We start from the raw sequence: 22,312 nt of genomic DNA, 5'->3' as shown, positions 1-22,312 counted from the left end.
ACACTCCACGTGCATCCAAATAGACAACCAACTAATCAACTTCCACGAGTGTAGGACCAAGTTCAAAGATCACGCATTGAAGGACTATACAGCCAAAATGATACCAAAGGTAGCTTCATTTGGATATAAAGAATACAATATCAAAGGCACAACAAGATAGACAACAAGTAGAAACTGTGGTTAAAAAATTACAGACGTTTTATCAACCACATCCAATTTTGTGAGGCATCTGAAAACCCACAGACAGAGGTATGTTGGGATTGTTAACTTTTACATGTCAGCTATGGTTCAGTAGCAATTAACTTACCTTGTATGCTGGGTTAGCTAGCTAGCTACTAGGGATGGGACAATTTCAATATGTTAATTCTGATTGACATAAACTGCGCTTTTCTACACTGTTTACAGGGTTTGCACAAGGTCCCTGAAGTTCTTAAAGTTAGCTTTTTAGAAATGTAAGTACTTTAATACCTGGAAAATAATTTTTTTTTGTTAAAAAGTGCTTGAGGTTAAAACAGAAAATGTCTTCCGTGTAATGTGTCCATAAAAGATAATGTGTCTGTGTCTTTCAATATCCTTCCTATTCTTTACAGCCAGATACAAAATTTAAAACAAATATTAATTTTAATCACAAATTGCGTGGATACGCTAAAAAAAGAGAGACCTCTCTCGTTAATAAACCAGGGCAGAGTCCTGCAACGGGTCGCGTACCCGCGGGTACCCGCATAAAAGTGTCTGAAACGGGTGGATTGTGACATTCCTAAAATTCACGGGCGGGGATGCGGGTGGATAATGAACACCTTGCGGGTGGGTAGTAGCGGATGAAAAATATGTGCAATATTTGTGTCTAAATTACCATTACACATTCGCAACAATGATATGACCTTTGGACCCATTACGTCACCACTGCGACTGTGCGACTTTCGTTGATGCTTCTCGTAGCCTAGTTGGAGCATTGCAGGAGTAGCTATGGATGAAGTAAAAGTAAAGTTGGCGAGCGGAGTATATAAAATTGTTGACAATGAGTCTTTAAAGGCAAAATCGGATGTGTGAGAAAGTGTGGTGTAATACGTGATCAGGAAAATAACATCATAAGCGGATTTGCGGCTTGCAAAACATGCCATAAAGTTTTGGCGTTTGATAGCCGGAAGGCATAGGCTATTGTTTGTGAGCGACAGGCTCAGATAGGTTGTATTTTTTTCTTGTTCTTTTTTTACATTTTTTATTAATAGGTCTATTTGCGTTATCAGTTTCCATAGCCTATTTAGGTGCCAATGTAGGCTACTTGAATGGCGCAAAACAAAGCGCACTTTAGCCTGTTTCATTTGCCCATTCATGAGGCTATTGTGATGTTGAGAGAGGTGCAAGATAAAAAAATAAATCACTTTAATTGGAATGATTTTAGTGTGTGTGAGTTATCGCGGGCACGGGTCAAATATTAACGGGTCTGGGCGGGTGCGGATTTAATTTTGATATTATCATGGGTGACGGGTCGGATCTGGTGCTGAACTTTGCGGGTACGGGCGGGGGCGGGTCTCCAAAAATGGACCCGTGCAGGACTCTGAACCAGGGCACCTTTGCGAGTCTGTGAGATGCTTGTTGCTTGTTAAAGTGACAGTACCATTTTTGTGCTTGTTAAAGGAATATTCCAGGTTCAATACAAGTTATGCTCAATTGTCAGCAGTTTGTGCCATAATATTGATTATAACCAAAAGTAATTTTGACTTTTCTTTAAAAAAAGCAAAACTCTATAGTGAGTCACTTACAATGGGAGTGAATTTGGGCACATTTTTGAACTTTAAAATACTAACTGTTTCAAAAGTATAGCCCCAAGACATAAACAATATATTTGTTAACATGATTTTTGTGTGATCAAATCACTTACTATGCTTTTCTGTGTAAAATTCCAGCCAATTTAACAACTTCATGCCGTGACGATGTACTGTAATGTCAACAAACCCTAAAACCCTAACATGACTATAAAAATGACAATTAAAGCAACTTTAAAGCTCAAATAATACACAAGTTTTAACAGAAGAATCAATGTAAGTGCTTTTATAAAATTATATACAATTTCTGTTTAAACCCTTCCTAAATTGACCCCATTCACTTCCATTGTAAGTGCCTCACTGTAACCTCAATTTTTTAAAAGAAGGGATGAGTCGAAATTAAGTATTGTGGTAACCAACTGACATTATGCCACCAATGCTGTCAACTGCGCTTAACATGTATTGAACACAGAATATTCGTTTAAGACAAATTTGTAACTTTCAAGCACATCCCTAGGCAGACAAATTGAACTGAGATAGATCGGTGCCCTTAGAGAAAATATACAGTATATCTCAAATTATATTGAACTGGGAAGTGATGAACAAATTTTAAAAGTCTTCCTGATATAAATGTAATATAGTAATTCATATTTGGACACTAATTTGTGCTAAAAGCACTCATAAATTGTTTATGACTTGAAGCTTATAGTGGAACTTGACTTGGACTTTTGATTTGGGACTTGAATGCACAGACTTGAGACTTACTTGTGACTTGTAAAACTATGACTTGGTCCCACCTCTGATGCACACCACCTCATTCATGAATTTGATTCTCAGGAACCTTTGTAGGCAAACCTGAAATCACAGAAAAACATCAAATGTATCTGGTAAGCCATTAAAGGCTTTAAAAACAATGTAGGCCTAAAGCAAACAAATAAAATCCTTACTGTGCAAATGTATAGACACCATACGGATTTTCCCAAGGAAACATAGAGGGCCCGAGATCATACGTCTTTGATTAAGCTTTTCTTTACATTCCCATGTCAATCACTCCAAGTGGAGAAAATAATACTGTCAAAAATATCATTTGGGTTCACAAATAACACTCTGCAAGCAACAAATGCAAGTCAAAATTGGCAAATAAATAAAAGTCTGTTGGCTAGATGATGGTAACTTTTTAGGAATTGCAGCATAATGCAGGGTTTAAATAGTAATATTTGTTAGCATGATAGTTGTTTTTATCTCTTATTAAATGGTAAATGGCGACAAATGGTTCACTAAAGAAATTATCAGTGACTGTTCCGCATCTTCGAAAACATGTCACCTCAGTTGACAGTGAACTGAAGTGTGAAGCTAGGAGCTATGAAGGCAAAATTTGTTTTTGACTTTCTTTTATTGTCTTACCATCACAACTCTATGTGCTGACATATTCCTGGCATAGAGCCAACAAAAATTTTACAAAACAAAGTCACAAACTCTCTTTTTACTGACAGGTGCAGATTCACAGAGAGCCCAGCTTAAAATTTGATGATGTGAGCGTTATAGTCACCTGCACTGTTTGATGCAAATATGCAAAGGAAAATAGCTAACTCCTTTGCCTCTGGGACAAAAACATTTGTAATACAGGCGCAAAACAGTTTAAAAAACCATTAATGAGCCTTTGGGAGGTAAGGCAAAATGATCATTTTGGAACCTACTTATATGTGTAATGTTCTCTCTGTAATGTTGTTGCTTGTGCTGGCAATGACAAATAAGTAAAGAACCCAGGTGCAAATTTATTCCAACAGTGTATCCAAAACCGGGGCAAAAGATGGCAATAGCTCAACGACTATGAGGAGGAACTCTGGCTTAGCGGCCATGACGTGGAACTCTGGCAGTGAACTCAACAGGCCAGAGCACAGAAATCCTCCACGTAATGCTCCAGGGGATGATTCCCTTGACATAGGCATAGCAGTTGGATTGCTGGGTTCATACTGTGGTCAGTTATTCTGTAAGGTTCTCCCTGTAACGTCTGTAACGTTGTTGCTGGGGCTAGCTATGACAAAGATGATGACGAAATGAACCCAAATGCAAATGTATTCCAACAGTGTATCCAAAACCCTAACAACAATCATAATTAAACACGAACTTGACATACAGTATCATAGAAATGAAAAGCACAAATCAATAAAATACACATGACTATATGTATATACATTAGCAGGACATTTGTTATTTGGATTTAAAAGTCAATACAAATGATCAATCTATAACAAAACAGTAGCCGAGAAGGACTGTTAGTTAATAGCAGTTGTAGGCATATTCCTTCCCTACAGCAGCCTGACATTAAACCCACAATCTATAGACAGTTTATTCACTATACTCTGTTACTCCTTAACATTCTACCATTCTGATCAACATCTGCAGGGTTGAAAGTTAGACTGTATGGTGTTTTCAAGAAAACAGCTTGTAATGAAGAGTAATTACATCATCTAGACTGTGTTTAGGTGTGATTCTTGTTGTGATGAAAACAACAGTAATTTTGGATCAGTTCAGCGCTCTGTTTAGTAATATAAGTCTAGCGTGACATTTCCATATCCCATTTAATCTCACAGCTCTGTTCCAAAAACTAGCATGCAACCTCATTCCCTTCTGCCTACATAGACAGTCAAAAACCCTCCTGGATAGTATCCTAACCTTAATGAAACCTCAAGTGACTGCTTTGAAACTCTAAATAAGATCTTCATAGACAGCAGCTCTATCACATGTGACACAAATAGTGCTCCTCATGTGAGGTGCATGTAATTCACTTACACCCAGTGCTGGGTAGTAAAGGATTACATGTAATCTGTATTATGTAATAAGATAAATAAGATTTACTCAAATAAAATACTTGTAATTACTTGTTACCACATTTTCAAATACTATCAGATTACAGTTACTTTTATGTATTACCTGATTACATATTAATCAGGCAAAGGCAGTGAATTGTTTTTTTTCTCTCCAATTTGGAATGCCCAATTCCCATTGCACTCTATGTCCACGTGGTGGCATTGTGACTCGCCTCAATCTGGGTGGCAGAGGACACATCTCAGTTGCCTCCATATCTGAGACCGTCAATCCGCACATCATATCACATGGCTTGTTGAGAGCATTACTGCGGAGACAGTGTGTGTGGCGGCTTCACGCTATTCTCTGTGGCATCCATGCACATCTCACTGGTGCCCCACCGAGAGCGAGAACCACATTATAGCGACCACAAGGTGGCTACCCCATGTGACTCTACCCTCCCTAGCAACCGGACCAATTTGGTTGCTTTGGAGACCTGGCTGGAATCACTCAGCATGCCCATGATTCAAACTCACGACTCCAGAAGTGGTAGTCAGCGTCTTTACTCACTAAGCTACCCAGGACCCCTCAGTAAATTGGATTATTGATCCTTCTAATTATTTGTCATTTTAAATATTTTACAATGGTCATTCTAAAGCAGCCTACACATCTGAAATACATGTCATAATTACACTGAATATTGAGCAGAAAGGTACACATACATGCAGAACCGGTTGCATTTTGTGCTGTAAAGTTTAGTGATCAGTTTCAAACATGTACATTAATGCGCTTTTGCTCTATCTTTTTGAAAAATGTAACTTTTCTGATCTGTTACCACACATTGATGGTATTTGTAATACCAAAATTGCTGGAGTAAGAACATTTTAAGTGTTTTATTTCAGTCAGAATCAGACAACTAGCAAATAAAACACACACAAGCATTTCATGCTCAAAAGCATATCAATTCTCATATTTAGATCTATAAAGTCAAAATGGTACAAGCGTATCCTACTCAAATGGATGTGACATCAAATAAACAAGGATTTGGTCAGAAGTAATCCAAAAGTGTTCGAAAAGCAATCAGATTAGATTACTTTAAAATGTAATCCAAGAGATTATATGACTGACTACAATTTTAGTCATATAATTTGTAATCAGTACCAGATTGCAATTCAGAAGTCAGCCCTGCTAACACCTGCAGACATTGTTTTGAGTTTAGCCAAAACAAGGTATGCCTAGTTTTCAATACAGGACTCACAGTCGGCAAACTCGCATAGCAATGCCAGCGTGTATAAACAGCATGGAGCAGGAACACAGATGTAAAACACCTGGATGAGACAGTGTTTGGAAAGACGTGAGCAGCAAGGGCTATCAGTTCTGCAGAAGGAGTTGGATGTAAAGCCAATTTTATCTTTATATTCTGCTTTCATACAGTTGATTGTTTGTATTGGTATTGTTAGTTTGGTATTTTACGATATTATAGCTACAACAACAAAGGAGTCTCCGTGAACGAAACTCAATGTAAAGTTTGCCCATGTGAACTGTGTGTCATGGCGAATGAACGTTTCAATTCAATACGTTTTGTGGGTACAAGTGCATTTGGTGCAGCATTTCTCTTATTATCCTATTGTACCTTTGTGCAACTAGATGCACAACAGCTCCAGCCAGTGCTCGAAAATTGTCTCCTCTTATTCTTGGTTTCACATTATTCCTGTGATTGCAGAGAACAAATAGTATACGTGTTGAAGTTGTATTTTGTTTTTGAGCTCCTGCTACCTCCCCCTCCTCTCGCAGTTTCATTGGCTGTTGGTCACTACTGGTCTCTCGCTCGTCGGGAAAATGCTCACACATCAAACAACATGTCTGGATTTCAAGGAGTTTGGAAACCCGGCAGCAGTGAAGACCCACCCCTTTCCTGTCAATCAACTGTTTAAACTTTGCCGTTACGAGTGGATTTAAAAGGGGAAAAAACTTCTGATCAGATAATTTGAAAAAGCGGATACATAGACAAACACACAGATGAGAAGCACAAACTTTTGAAGTTCCATTCGTACACATACCTCACTAAAATAATGGAGAATTGTTGCATCTGTGCTTGGATTAAATTTAAGATGCATCTAGGAGAAATTTATTTGCTCTTTCTTTGTCTTTTATTACTTTTTTGCAGTTTATTTTCATTCATTAACAAACAGATATATTGATTGATGTATGTTGTCATGAAACCCTCCCCTTGAAATCTGATCACAAATGGTCACAAGAGATGCATTTAAGAAACCATGTATAAACAGCGATGTGTCTCACCTGACCACATGTGATCGGCTCACCCGAGATGCATCTTAAAACAAGGTGTAAATGGTTACAGTACTTAAGTAAATTTTTCTACTTTTTTAAGTTAATAGTACTTTTCCTTGAGTTGATTAAAAATGAAGTATTCAACTTCGCTACAGTTTTCACCACAATTACAAAGTACAAAAAATACAAAATATTTCTGAATATTTGGGAAGAAGAAAGTTATAAGCGCTAAATCTGTTTATAAACTAAACACGCTGTGCACGGCACGATGGAAGCCCTCAGGGCACAGCATCATGAGCACAGCAGCTTTCATAAACTGTTGCATATGTCCTCTCTTCTCTAGTTTCTCCAAGACTTTCTTCCCAGTCACTATGCAAGAACTGTAATACTATGATTATATAATTTTATTCTGGGAAGAAGCCATTCATTCAGTTACGAGGGAACCGTCTGACCACGATTAACCACTGATCAAACTTCACTTGTTTTTAAGGTAGGCGATGCTTTAACTGTGCCAGACATTATCAAAATGTTGTTTGACACATACTATATGTGGGGACATATTGTTTACTTACTACTCTATGTCTAAAACAAACTTTTAAATACCTTAGAAAGATACAATGCCAGTAGTGTTGGAAATTAACAGGGTCTCAGGCAAAAATATCACCAAAATTAATATAAAACATCCCTGAAATTAAAAATATGGAGGAAAAATGGATGTTATATAAAAAAGGTATGAGAAATCACAATCACATAATCCAACTAAATGCTACAATTTACTTAATAATAATATCTCAATATGTTAAATAACCCTAATGTTCACTAAGACTTTATTATTACAAATGTAATACAATAATACATGTACAGAACAACTATTTTTAATGTTTGAATGAATCATATCTCTCACTAAACACTGGGTGAAATGTTTATTTTTGCCTTATTTTATTCAGTTGGCATGTAGGTTTTGATAACAGATTGCTTAATCTTATTCCATATCTGGATAATTGCTGCAATATCATAGAGGATACATTTCCTCCTCTATGATATTGCATTATATTACTTTTGTACAGTATGTTAACTTAATAGCCAAAAATACTTGGCCATACGTGAATGAGAATAAACCTGAAATAGGAATGTGTTTCAGTCACAATGCACATTGTGTAGTTTAGAGACATTTAGAATATTAAAAATGGCCATTTCTATTTAAATAAATGTTGTATTCTTAAAACTGTCTGTTTGTCCAAGTATCCTCTTGCAGCAATGCAGGACTTTTGCATTTAGAAGCTGCTAGTTTAGGACCTGTGAGGAGTCTGTTTCTCAAACTAAAGACTGTGATTTACTTGTCTTTTTGTTGTGCATCTGGGCCATCCAATCTGGTAAGAGATTATTTTATCAAAACAGTAATGCATGGAATAGCCTTCTTCTCTCTAAAACAATAGACTTTAGGAGAAAATAGAATTTCAGGAGAAATGTGTTTCTATTTGCCTGTTTTTAAAAACAAAAATTGGCTTGCAAATGTAAAGCAACTTTTAAGCACTCAATACCTGGGAAAAACCCCACTGTATTGTGATTTCCATTTGATAGCGCAACCATTTTCAATTTTTCTGATAAGAAACATTTTCTTGAGTACCAAATTAACACTTTAAAATGCTTTTGTAAGGAATACGTTACACAGTATACTGTATGTTTGCCAATACAGGTAAAACATTTTTTTTATAAATACCACTTAAAACAATTATTTCAAACCGTAATAATAATTTGCTATTAATGATTTTGGCAGTATTTTGATCAATTTAATGCATCCTTCGTGAAAGGAAGCATCAAATTCTTTCAAGAACAAAATTGTCTTTGTGATGTAAAAATGGAGCGTGTATACTATATATAATATAAAAGTAACTTGTAACAATTACTTGAGTTTTTTTTTTTTGGCAAACTACTTATTTACTCTTACTTGTCATAATATTTCTCAGAACTTCTAATTGTACTTAAGTTAATTAGTTCTAAAGTAGCAGTACTTTTACTTAAGTTAAAAAAAACATCTGTACTCTTTCCACCACTGAAACTGGGCCTATGTGTTGTCTAGGTTGGCAGCTCACTACAGTAGGTTTTCGAACACAACTACTAGGACTAGCTTTTATTCTGTTGGGATTATACACTGAACCGCTCTCACTCTGTCAAACAAGCAGAGTGTGCAAACATCTGTCTGCTCTCACCAGAAAACAAAGTCAAAGACTTCCAGTTTGCAGGGTCATGAAATGACAAAGGCCCCACTGGGTAGTAACACTGAGCTCTGGTTGCACAATGCTGCTCAGTGCTGGAGTGAATCTCTACAATGAATTATTCAGACTGGTGGTTTGCGTATGCATGCCAGGAAAAAAGAATACTGGCAAAAGCTGTCCTCAGGCATAAAGCACCCCAGAGCCCTCAATATGCCCAGGATCCTGACAGCAACCCCCCGTGTGTGTGTGTGTGTTCCCATCAGTAAATACTTCTACTTTCCACTGCAGTGGGTGAATGATGAAAGAAAGGGAGAGAATGAGAGTGGTAGTTAAGAAAGATAAAGACACAGATACAACTTTTTAGAGAGAGGAAACATTCTCCAAAATGAAGAATAAAAAATTCACCCATGTTTCAAGTCTTCTAAAGTTATACAAAAGCTTTGTGTGAGGAAAGGACTGAAATTTAAGTTCATCACTGAAAATGACTTGCCTTCTGCTTTAGCTTAAGTGTCCGTCACGCTTTTGCACATTCAAACCTGATGTATCGTGATTGTTCACAAATAATGGAAGTTTGAGGTCAAACCTGGTGCTATCTGCCTTGACGTGTCAGTTTTCAATGTGAATGAGGTTTGAAAACTACAGTAGAGGGCATGGTTTTCAGCAAATATCGACTTAATTTCATAAAGCTATCATATGGAATTAGAGTGCTAAAGAAAATATCGCACAAGTCATACTTTTAACGAGGATCTAAATGCAGCTTTAAATGATATAAAAGAAACAAAGTCCTCAGAATATAAATAAACAAAACACAGGAACCAAGTACGGAGCATAAAAATACATGTGAAGACTGACAAAGAAATCAGGGGAAACAAGGGCTTAAATATGCAGGGGCAAACAAGGGAACACGGAACACCTGGGGAAACAATCAGGGGAAACCAATCATAAAATTAAACTACAAAACACAGGAACTAAACAAGAATTGTAAAATCAAATCATGGTATACATGACAGAGCCTGGAGCAGGCGTGGCCGCTGACAATTTCTGAGGTAAGATCTTCATGGCCCTATACAGCGACATCAGTGCTTGGAGCAAGGAGCCGCGGAAGGCTTGGACGATTACCATAAGATGCAAGATTTGGCCCAGTGTTTCCACCATAATCCACTGTGTGAAGGGATCCACAAAGTTCCAAAGCCTTCTCCACATATTTGCAGTGTCCAGTGAGGATCAGACGGAGGCATCAGTTCCTTCAGTGCACTATTCACACCGGACCAGAAGAAAACCACCAGAGAGTGGACTGATTTGTGTACTAAATTCACTAGCTCTAAAAATGACATGATCCTCAACTGGATGGTCCCCTTGCTTCAGAAGCAGAATTCTTCTAGATCCATTTTTGGTCAGTCTTTCTGTAGCGAGGCAGGTGAGGAATGAGGATCTAAACGCAGCTTGGAAAGGAAAGGAAAGGAAAGGAAAGGAAAAGGAAGGAAAGGAAAGGAAAGGAAAGGAAAGGAAAGGAAAGGAAAGGAAAGGAAAGGAAAGGAAAGGAAAGGAAAGGAAAGGAAAGGAAAGGAAAGGAAAGGAAAGGAAAGGAAAGGAAAGGAAAGGAAAGGAAAGGAAAGGAAAAGGAAAGGAAAGGAAAGGAAAGGAAAGGAAAGGAAGGAAAGGAAGGAAAGGAAAGGAAAGGAAAGGAAAGGAAAGGAAAGGAAAGGAAAGGAAAGGAAGGAAAGGAAAGGAAGGAAAGGAAGGAAAGGAAAGGAAAGGAAAGGAAAGGAAAGGAAAGGAAAGGAAAGGAAAGGAAAGGAAAGGAAAGGAAAGGAAAGGAAAGGAAAGGAAAGGAAAGGAAAGGAAAGGAAAGGAAAGGAAAGGAAAGGAAAGGAAAGGAAAGGAAAGGAAAGGAAAGGAAAGGAAAGGAAAGGAAGTACAGAGCATAACAACACATGCAAAGAGTGACAAAGAAACCAGGGGAAACAAGGGCTTAAATACACAGGGCCCAACAAGGGAATGAGGAACACCTGGGGAAACAATCAGGGGAAAAACAATCATAAAATGAGACTACAAAGGACTACAAATCACAAAAAACAGGAACTAAACAAGAATTTCAAAATAAAAGTACAAAACAGGGAATACATGACACTAATTGTTTTGTACTTTTTATGGTGTTTATTTGTCACCTTTGGAGGTGACAGTCACAGTTCCTATTCACTTTCATTGTAGTGCAGCCAAGACATTCTGCTAAACATCTCTTTCATGGGGAAAAAAAATACATACAGATTTTAAACTCATGTACATGATAATGAGATAATGAGACAACATTCTTATTTTTGGTTGAACCAAAAGAATGCTTTATACTCTACCTAATAAATGCTCTACCTAAATCTCACTTATCTGCTTGAATAGACCTGCTGAGATTAAAAAAAAGAAATAAAAAAAGACTGAGAGAATGAGCGAATGGGGAATTGCATTTTTAATCAAAAGGGAGGAATGGTTATCTGGGTTTTACCCCAAAGCCTTTGTTTCCCATGTGTTTTGCGAAAGCGAATGCTCTTTAACACGTGCAATGAGTTTCAGATGTGAGATCAATACACTGAAAGTGATGGAGCCTTCACAGAGACTATTGTGTAAACACCCACACACACACTGTTTCAGAGGAGAGGTGGGTCACACTTTGTTACTGAGGTGTGTTAAGATAGGGCGATGCAACAATGACAATATATTCTCCATTATTCCCCCATCTCCATTTAAGATCTCTCTCTGTCACACACACACACACACACACGTTGTGTTTCCATGTTTTATGGGGACTTTCCATAGACATAATGGTTTTTATACTGTACAAACTTTATATTCTATCCCCTAAACCTAACCCTGCCCCTAAACCTAACCCTCACAGAAAACTTTCTGCATTTTTACATTTTCAAAAAACATAATTTAGTATGATTTATAAGCTGTTTTCCTCATGGGGACCGACAAAATGTCCCTACAAGGTCAAAAATTTCGGGTTTTACTATCCTTATGGGGACATTTGGTCCCCATAAAGTGATAAATACATGCTCATACACACACACACACACACACACACACACACACACACACACACACACACACACACACACACACACACACACACACACACGTGCACGTTGGTGCAGATATCCTTATGAGTACACTTCATAGACATAATGATTTTTTATACTGTAGCAACTATAGATTCTATCCCCTAAACCTAACCCTCACAAAAAACTTATGCATAATTAAAAAAAACATAATTTAGCATCTTTTTTAAATGATCTGAATTATGGGAACACTAGAAATGACCTCATAAACCTTACCTAACCTAAAAATATAAAACACCCAAATCCACCCGCCCACACACACACGCACATTTCTATTCAAAATCAGCCATGTAATTGCTGTAAAATTGTCAGCTGTAATGAAACCCGTTTAACAAAAGAGACCACAGGGATTCAGCGCATGTGTTTGGCGAGAATGGATGATAGAATCGGTGATCAAATATCGACAGAGAGATTTGTGCTTGGTTCAATGGTTATGCAAATTCCTGATACTCTGAGTGTGCAACTGAAAAAATTAAAGCAACTGTTTATCTATCTATCTATCTATCTATCTATCTATCTATCTATCTATCTATCTATCTATCTATCTATCTATCTATCTATCTATCTATCTATCTATCTATCTATCTATCTATCTATCTGTCTGTCTGTTTGGATGGATAATTTTCCAGCTTTTAAGGATAAGCCTTTAGATCAAAAAGTATTTTAAATAATAAGAAACAAACTTTCAGTTAGATGTACCTACTGTATATACGGTATATGACATGTTTATAGAAGGTTTACTTGTGTGATGTGTCCTTGGAGAGAGTGTGGGAAAAAAGAATGTGAAAACATAGATGAAAGAGTGTTAGCAGATTTGACGTGAGAAGGGCCAGACCTTGGAGAATGGGAGCGAAAGAAGAGCAGATTGAGAGAAGAGGGGTGAGAGAGCAGGATTTCTTTGTGTGTAGGTAATGAAGTCAGTCTGCAGCTTGTTGACTCTCTGGTGTAAAGATCCTGATGCAGCACACTGAACAGATATGATGGACTAAATCTGTCACCATTCACACTGGTTCCCTGGACAAAGATTTAACCAAGACCAAAGCAAAGAAAGGACCCCCAATGGAAAATCAGTACTGACCAAGCAGTTTAATGATAACCAGAGCCGACAAGATTCTTGTCTATTATGTACACATTACTCTCTCTCTTTCACTTCTTTTTCTCATAATACTTCCTCACAAATATCTCAATCCCCTACAAACATTTACAGAGGGCTCTGTGCTGCCTACAATCTAAGGTTCTTATTTTTTCTGACAAGTGTTCCTTTTGGCTTTCATTTCATTGTGGGGAAAAAGTGTATATATGTTTGTCATGGACGATAGAGAGAGGAAAGAAGAGCATGTTATGTTGTAACAACTAAAGTGTTACCTCTAGGGACACATTACGTTTTCACCATCAAGTGGAAGCCTTTTCTAATGCCCTGAGCCAACGTTCACACACATTCATTTTGAGTCGCCCGTGTAAAACAGGAGTTAAAACTATGAGTCATCCCAATGTGTGCTCAATGAATGAGCGTCTTCAGCCAGCCTCACGTCCAGAACCTGCTATTACAAACAAGAATTGATCCTGTCAAACTGAGACAAGAAAGAAAATTACAGTCTTTCGCTTTGTCCTTCTACCTCTTTTTCTCTCTTCGGGAGAATGATGCCGATAACTGCTGTATTACAGCATTAGGATTCAATATTTAAATGATTTTCATAAACACAGTAATTAGGGACTCTAGTCTGACAGGACTGCCCTGACATTTCCATCTTCCTGCTGACCAACACACATGCATAATCACTTCATTACCCAACATGCATTTTTTTTAACATGTATTTCCCATCTTATTTCTTGCACTTGGTTCATATGTTTTTAGTCAATAAATGGTTATATACTGTAGTTACACAGCGATGAATTTGCATACATATAACAGTACTCCCACAAGTACTCTGCTTCCCTTCCTGTTGTCATAGATATCTTTGCTGCCACCTCTGCATACAAAACTGGCCCTGAAACAGAGAAACACCCTTAATTGGCCAGCAATATCATAAAATAACTCCAGCAACAGCCTTCGTATAGTCTACTTGATGTGGCTATCTACTTATGGTATAATTTCAGCATTTCATTTTCCTCCTCATCTGTTTCCTTCACTCTTGTTTTAATTATAACCCTACAAAAATCCAGCAAGGACAGCATGCTTGATCATGCACAGATTCTCGCTCTTATCTTGTTAGGCAATTGGTGTCTGATTAACATTATTGTTACTTAATCTGGTTCTGATACAGCAGGTTATTTGAGGTCTATCACTGGGGGGATAAGAAGTGCAGACTGAGGCCTGGAAATTTGAATCTATCAAATCTATCATTATTTGTTATAATTGCATAGCACTCTGGTAATCTTGATTCTGATTGGTCAATCACTCCACCAGCATTCAAATATTTCTGAACCAAAAATGCACATCTGCACATCCTACCTTTGGTCTCACTCTGCATTCTCGTAGTAAGCAAATATATATTTTCATTAACATTTACGCATTTGGCAGACGCTTTTATCCAAAGCGACTTACAGTGCAATTATTACAGGGACAATCTTCCCTGGAGCAACCTGGAGTTAAGTGCCTTGCTCAAGGACACAATGGTGGTGGCTGTGGGGTTCGAACCAATGACCTTCTGATTAACAGCCCTGTGCTTTAGCCACTACGCCACCGCCACTACGCCACCACCACTCCATTTCATGTCCATACATTTTTATATAATATAATATAAACACCAAAAGAACGAAGAATGAATTCAGATGTTTCTGGACACTCTGCAGGCTCATTCTTTCTTCAGGGTGATATTTTGCGATAACGGCCAGGTGACTATAGATTATACCTTACTTATTGTCTTAACCTTTATTACATTATTGTTAATCGACATCTAATTACTTAGTTAATTATAGGTATTAGGCAAGGTATAAGAAAGGCTGCACCACCTACAACAGTAGCCTAAACAGTGCCTAAATAGCCATTTGACTTTTGGTAGCAGTAATATTAACCAATAGTTAGGGTTTTGTGGCTTAGGTTTGTTGTTTCAGAGGCTGAGCAAGGTACTTTGATGAAATATTACAAAGAAGACAAACAAAGATAAACATTTTTAATGGATAAATTGCAGAAATGTTTATTAAGAAAGGGACCGTTTTTAAATAATTGTTTTTAAGTATAAGCCTGAAATTTTATTTGCTCACCAAAAACAGGTCTTATACCTCACTAAATTCAAGGATTAGACAATATAATGCCACACACAGTCTAACTGTTCACAATAAATATCTTCCTCTTCACTAATTAAAATGCTACACAGAGAGTGAGTTTCAGGGATATATCTAGCATAGATTTTTTTCAGCACGATCCAAAAGTCCATGATCCATATCTATATATGCCAGTTTTTCAGTGTTACAATACTTACTTATAACCTATATAATATGCATGGACATTCATAGGTTAATTTTCTCAAAAACTGTAAGCACTTCCTTTCTGTGGAACTTTAAAAATGTTTCTGTTTGTTTTGAGTGACCTGTTTAGGGGCTATTTCTTTGTTTGACCAACAGCAGACAGGGGTGTATTCAGAAAGCTGTTTTGAAAAAAATTATTCCATGTAGTAATTCCATGTAGTGGCGCTAACGGCACAGTATGGCATACTTCAGCTTTAAATACACCCCTTAATATAAGAATGACACTAATTACACTAAAGTTAGAGACTCAAGCTAGCATATCTTCAGATGCTCCTGGCTAACTTTCTCAACCAAGGGCAGATTTACATGGCATGAACATCTTGCTGGGGGCGGCACAAGGCGCCCACACCAAAAATGTGGCGCCCTGAAGTCCACCAGCCATCTTATCTCCAACCTCCCACAACAGCGCCCATCAACAACTTTTGTTACTTTTGCTGAAGGGGGGTTTCGCCCAAGGCACCATACAAGCTAGAACCGGTACAGTTCTCAACAATGCATGTGTGTGTGCGTATGTGCGCGCATGCAGGCTTTGAAAGTTAAGGTAGTACCTTTAGAAAGGTAGTCAATATCCAGGCCTGTCTTTCTGAAAATATAAAATCAACAAAAAAGAGGCAACATGGTGGCAGGTTATTAAAAGAGCATTCATAAACTGAATATTCCCAGTTGGTTTACATGAACTTTAATGCATTAAGCAATTTCTAAGAATTAATTAATTAGTGGTGCTTGCTATGGTAAGCGTTGTATTACTATAGCTTATACTTTGTATTGTGTATTTTTCAGAACCCCCAGTGAGACTCTCAATCATTATATCTTATTGATTTTGCAAACTAAAAGTTTTACATTCCTTACACATTTCAACAGTAGTATTTGTGTGTGTGTTTGAAATTCTATTTCTTAAACAGCAAGCCATGTGCTTGTTTTCATTTGTACAGCATGGGACCGGGATCAGCCTTTATAAATCGATGGGAAAAGTGAAGAACATCTTGGATATGTGCAACAGGCTTTCAATGATGGCACCTGATCAAGTGACAAAAGGCAGGTCTTCGCATTATTTACATTGTTTACCTTGTTCCGTATTCTTTCGGTCATGGACTACGTTTATATAAATATAATCACACAGGAAATCAACATTTAGCTTCCAAAAGTTCAATTATGGACAAGCACCATCACCTATATTTTGCATCATTTCCACTGTGATTACCTTTCCATCTAGCCATGGATGTGCTGCAGCACACCCTGTTTTCACAGGATTGTAAACCTTAAAATGTAAAAAATTACTAAAATTATAAACAAAATCAATACATTTACACTTTCAGTAAAGATGTATTAGGTGTGTGCGTTTACTCAGTTGTCTTTCAGTAAGGCATTTAAATATAACTTGTAAGCAGGCTATAAAATTGTGTTCAAATTAAATCACTTTCATTTGACATTTCATGATATCTTTTTCAAAATGGGATTAGCCCATCATATCTTTTCTGTTGACTGATGCCCTTGTGATGCTGGCACAGGAGATGAACTGTAGCTAGAAGTTTGATGATTGCGCAAAAGTGAATTTCGTTTTTTTTTTTTTAATGTTTATCCAAATCAAAGTTTTCCCAAAACAATATACACATTCAGACCCTAATGAAGGAATTCATCTGTTCTCAGTGTTGGGGAGTAACTGAATACATGTAGCAAAATTAAGAATTTAAAATGTAAAATATAAGTAACTATATTCCACATTAATAATTGGTAATTAGAATACAGTTAAAATCAAAAAGTATTTTGATTACTGATGAGATTACTTTGCATTTTATTATCATTGTTTCATTTAATATTTAGTCCTTTCAGATGGAAAACATTTATACATATAAATGATGCGATCCAAAGTGCATTTGAACAGCAGTGAAACACTTTCTTATGATGTTACATTCATACGAGCAGACAGAGAAGTAAGTTTGAAGTAAGTTTGGAGCAGAAGAAATAGAAATAAACCTTGTGTAAATTGTCAGTTTTACGCCAAGCTAAAATGCTATTTCTAAACATTTTACATGCACGTGTTACCAGACACGATCATATTTTATATAAAAAAAATTCAAGTTGGATCATGATTTCTTTTTTTCTAGTAAGACCTTTGATATTAGGGCAAAAATTATATTCTTGATAATAATTGTTGTATTGTTTTCCAGTAAAAATATCTAAAAATCCTTAAAACAAGATCAGTTTGATTAATCTTGTTTTAGAAACAACACTGCATGAGATATTTAGGTTTTTCAGAGAATGTATTTTTAACATGTGTATTTTGTCTTACAGAGTTTTTATAGTCAAAACATGTGAAAACATCTGCCAGTGCTGAAAAAGTAATCCAAAGTATTTATAATATGTTACTGACCTTGAGTAATCTAATGGAATATGTTACAAATTACATTTTACAGCATATATTCTGTAATCTGTAGTGGAATACATTTCAAAAGTAACCTTCACAACCCTGCCTGCTCTACTCTGGAGAGGAAGTCCACCTTTGGTGTACTGTAATGTAGGCACAAATATATTAAATATATTTTATTTAATTATTTTTGTTTATTTCCTTTTTCCATGCAGGCTCTTATTTTAAATGACTGTGTAAAATAGCCCATCAGCCATTTTTTAAATAAATAAAACTTTGGGAACTCTGAAAATACTTTGTGTTTGATTTACTAACCTGCACCTCTGTTTATGAACGTGACTCACCTGTGACTCTGTCTGATGTTGAAGTTACCTGTTTGGGCACGTGATAAGTTGGAAATTACCATTTATGGCTTTGTGCCTTCTACCTTGGTTCACTGTGTTATCATAGACTGTCTGCATAGACTTTGTACTGTACCAGAATACTTTACTCACTTGCTTACCTGCTTTTCCAGTGTCCAGTATAATAAACTCCCACATCTGGGTTTTATATATTTATTATGATGTGGTGAAAATGACATGCCCCAAAAATTCTTTGTAAAGACGCAATGCCATATAAAATCCAGACTAAATTATGCCTGCTCTGACCCTCCTCAGCCCCTATCAAAGGCAATTCTGATGCTGCTTTGGTTCTGTGTACATGAAATTCAGCACTAATTTACTATTTTTATCTCATATTTCTATATTCAGAATATATTTAAATCTCATAACATTATGTTGTTGTCATTGCTGAATACATGCATTTATGCCACCTCTGAGCAGCTTTAAACAGTATGTGAAATACTGTACAACTAAATGGCATTTCTGATGTAGCTTTGAGCCACCTTTTCAGTGTAAAGACGGCTATTCAAGTACAGTATCGGCATGACTGGGGGGCCTCAGTGGGCCATGCCCCCTCACTTTGAATACTTTCCCACATCCCCATTCTTTTCCATGCGTTTTTTGTTTAATACCCATGATGTGCAACTCCATTATGAAATGAATAGGCCAAAAAATCTGTAAATTAATTTAATAATTTGAGCAAATTCAAAATATGCGGGACGTCCTATTCCTATGTAACATGGGCATACACATGGAAATCACTTCAATGCACAGAAGGAGCTTCGAAATGCAATTACTAGCTGAAACTGAAACCATGTAAGCGAATGTGAGTGGGAGAGAAGAACCTTTTTAGCCAGGAGGGATCTGGAGGTGTATTACAGAAAACTTCCTATCTTAAGTTAAGATTTGATCAGTTAATTTAGGACCTTTCACAAATTCATATTACAGAAATGGTAAATGATCTGCACTTATATAGCACTTTTTTTAACCTTAGCGGTTTTAACCCACTCACACACCAATGAAGGCAGGGCTTCCATGCAAGGTGCTAGCCTGCCATTGGGAGCAACGTGGTTCAGTGTCTTGCCCAAGGACACTTCGGCATGGGGAGTCATGTGTGCCAGGAATCGAAACACTAACCCTGCGATTAGTGGCCAACCCGCTCTACCACCTGAGCCACAGCCACTCAGGTGGTAGAGTCCAGCTGGATTCTTATAATATCTTACAAAATGATTATTTTATCTTAAAAATATTTAAAATGTCATGTCTGATTTTATTTCATCAGCAATTCCAATAAATAGGTATTTTTGAAAAGAATATTTAGCTGTAATCAAATACAATATTATTTTAGAAAAATACAGATTTAATTTAAAATATTTTAAATGCACGTAACCAGTGACAGTGTGTAAGCAGCATATCTATAACATATAGATAACATATTTCTGGATTTTCAGCAAAGCTAATTATTAGCTAATATTTCCATTTGGTGTCACTGTCATCATTGCCCTGTTCTAGGCTGATTTTTTTTTTTTTATCCCAGTACATCTCTAATGGATCATATAGCAACTTTTAGCAGTGCTAAATTTTAAATGCTTTGCATATGTCTTTCAACATACTAAAAGTAATAATAATAATAATAGGATAATAATACAACTTTCAATCTGAACTTTTCTTGATCCACTTGCATTTTAAGGACCTACTGAGCTGAGATGAGTTTTTCAATTTTTCTTCAAATGTGTTTTGCTGAAGAAAGAAAGTCATAAACACCAGGGAATTGTTGCATAAAAGCAATATCTCACAAGCACTTCAGCATGCAACTGTGTCCCACACCATTTAAGCTATGTACATGAGTGATACAAATTGTGCAGATTGTTCAGGAGACGTACTATAACATTTCTAAGTTACCAGACCAATTTTGCCTGGTGGATAGTTCTGGCAAAGAAATCCCATAGACATACATTTGAAGGAGGGACTCAAGCCATATTTATGGATCATCATATCATAGAGACTTGGGGTGATCCCTTTTGACTTGGGCCAGTAAGCAACCACCTAGCAATCACAAAGAACAATCCTACTATAGCAACCACAGAGCAGTGGCCTGGCAACAACCCACAACACCTTTACAGAACATTATATTTTAGTCCAAACTTACCACTGGGGTTATGCAGCAAAGCCATTATCTGTATTTGTATCTGTATCTGTTCATATGACAAAATTATCTTTAATTTATCTTTATCTATAATTATTATTAGTATTGGATAGAATCGGTTGTGGGTGGGGGTTAAACTGGAAGTGCATCAAAACTAAATGAAATGCCCATTTTTAAATGTTACTCTTACATTTATAGTTTTTATTAATAAAATATGCCTTGTATATGCCTTTTCATAATAATAGTCTAATAATAATAATAATTTGTATTATTATTATTATTATTTAAACATAATTTTATTATAATTTTTTCTTACCAGATGAAGCAGAATTTGTAGGCTACATTAACTGTGGAATATGTTCTGGTATTTATGATATTAATATTTGCATAAATTTTTTTTTTTTTGGTTTGTCTATGCATGTATAACAACATTATTCTGAGAAAGGAGGTGTCAAGCAAAATGTGAAATGTTAAGCATACATTTTGCAAAGAATAATTATTTAAAGACAAATATTTAAAGAAATGAAAATAAAATCAATATAACCTACAAACAGGTGAAAGCCCCGTAAATCTATCAAAAATTTTTCGTTAAGTCACCATTATGCAGTTAAATAATAATAATAATAATGTTAAATTTATATAGCGTCTTACTCACCTGAGGCAATAATCCTGCACTTGAAAAAGCCTGCTCAGTGGGAAAATAACTTGCAAGCATGCACGGATTTTTGAGAAATGTGAAAAGATTCACAGCGACTTGCAAGCCAACGTTTTTGAAATCCGCTTCCCATACCACCACCACCAAAGTGATTTCATAGCTACTTTGCTGAGTTTGCTTGTCTAGCGAGAGGACATTTTCCTGCACACACCACGAGTAAGAGGGGGAAGAAGCACACGCAGCCTGAGGTGAAATTAAACTTTGTATATGTCTGCTCCAGATATCCTTTTTTAAATAATTGTTTTCTTAGTTATATTTAAAATGTAATATTAATATGACAGTTATTCAAGCGCATCCTATGTTACATTTAAAGCCAAACGTAAGTGTGTAAAAATGTTGAACTGTTTAATGGGGAAAAATACTGACCGACTAGCAAGAGTTGATTAGTAGCATTAATACAATACCATTTAATCGACTAGTCTTGTGCATCCCTAGTTAATGCTCAAAGTATGAGTTTGGCTTGTCAATCAAGAGCCAGGGTGAGATGTGAGCTTTAAGCAATGCTTGCAGCTTTGTATTGCATGTGATTTGATAAAGATGGAGAACAGTTAAGAACAGATCCCTGATGCACATGTGAAAAAGGTCTGGAGAGAGAACATTTCCCACTGGCTAGGTATGATCTGTCATCCAAGTACAATCAAACCATGAACGTGCAGATGTTGGGGTACCAATCCCTGGCAGCATGGGGATCAGCAGATGGTGCCTGACAGCGTGAAAAGCAGAGAACTGATCCAGGAGAATTAGAACGGAGTTGGTGAGGACACCTATGTTGACATAAGTGCTGCAGTCACACACACATACAGTACACCCAGGAGAATTATCACTTGCACCTCTTTCCTCAGGTGTGTAGACTCGAGTCTCTGTGAGCAGTTTATCTGACAGTATCAATCTCACCACATGCGCTCTCACCTGCTCCACACAAAACAGACAGAGGGGGAGATGGCAGCTGACACACAGCATGATTCCGGGCAGGGCTGGGAGACTCAGGAAGACTGGATAAGGCTGAATTAGTTCCATGGTCACGTTAACAGAAGCATTTATTGAAT

At 36.8% G+C, this 22,312-nt stretch overlaps 1 protein-coding gene across 1 annotated transcript in view; it reads right to left on the bottom strand.

Moving 5' to 3' along the window:
- The window catches only part of LOC127647531 (5-hydroxytryptamine receptor 2C-like), a 166,378-nt gene that overhangs the window by 79,177 nt on the left and 64,889 nt on the right, over positions 1-22,312 (bottom strand). Inside the window, exon 2 of the mRNA XM_052131808.1 lies at positions 2,532-2,621. The gene's annotated coding sequence lies outside the window, so the exon portion shown is untranslated. The remainder of the gene's footprint in view (positions 1-2,531; positions 2,622-22,312) is intronic.

This window comes from Xyrauchen texanus, chromosome 1 (assembly GCF_025860055.1).
Source record: "Xyrauchen texanus isolate HMW12.3.18 chromosome 1, RBS_HiC_50CHRs, whole genome shotgun sequence".
NCBI lineage: Eukaryota > Metazoa > Chordata > Actinopteri > Cypriniformes > Catostomidae > Xyrauchen > Xyrauchen texanus.
Note: the sequence above shows the minus strand (reverse complement) of the source record. Positions and strands in the feature narration are given on the sequence as shown.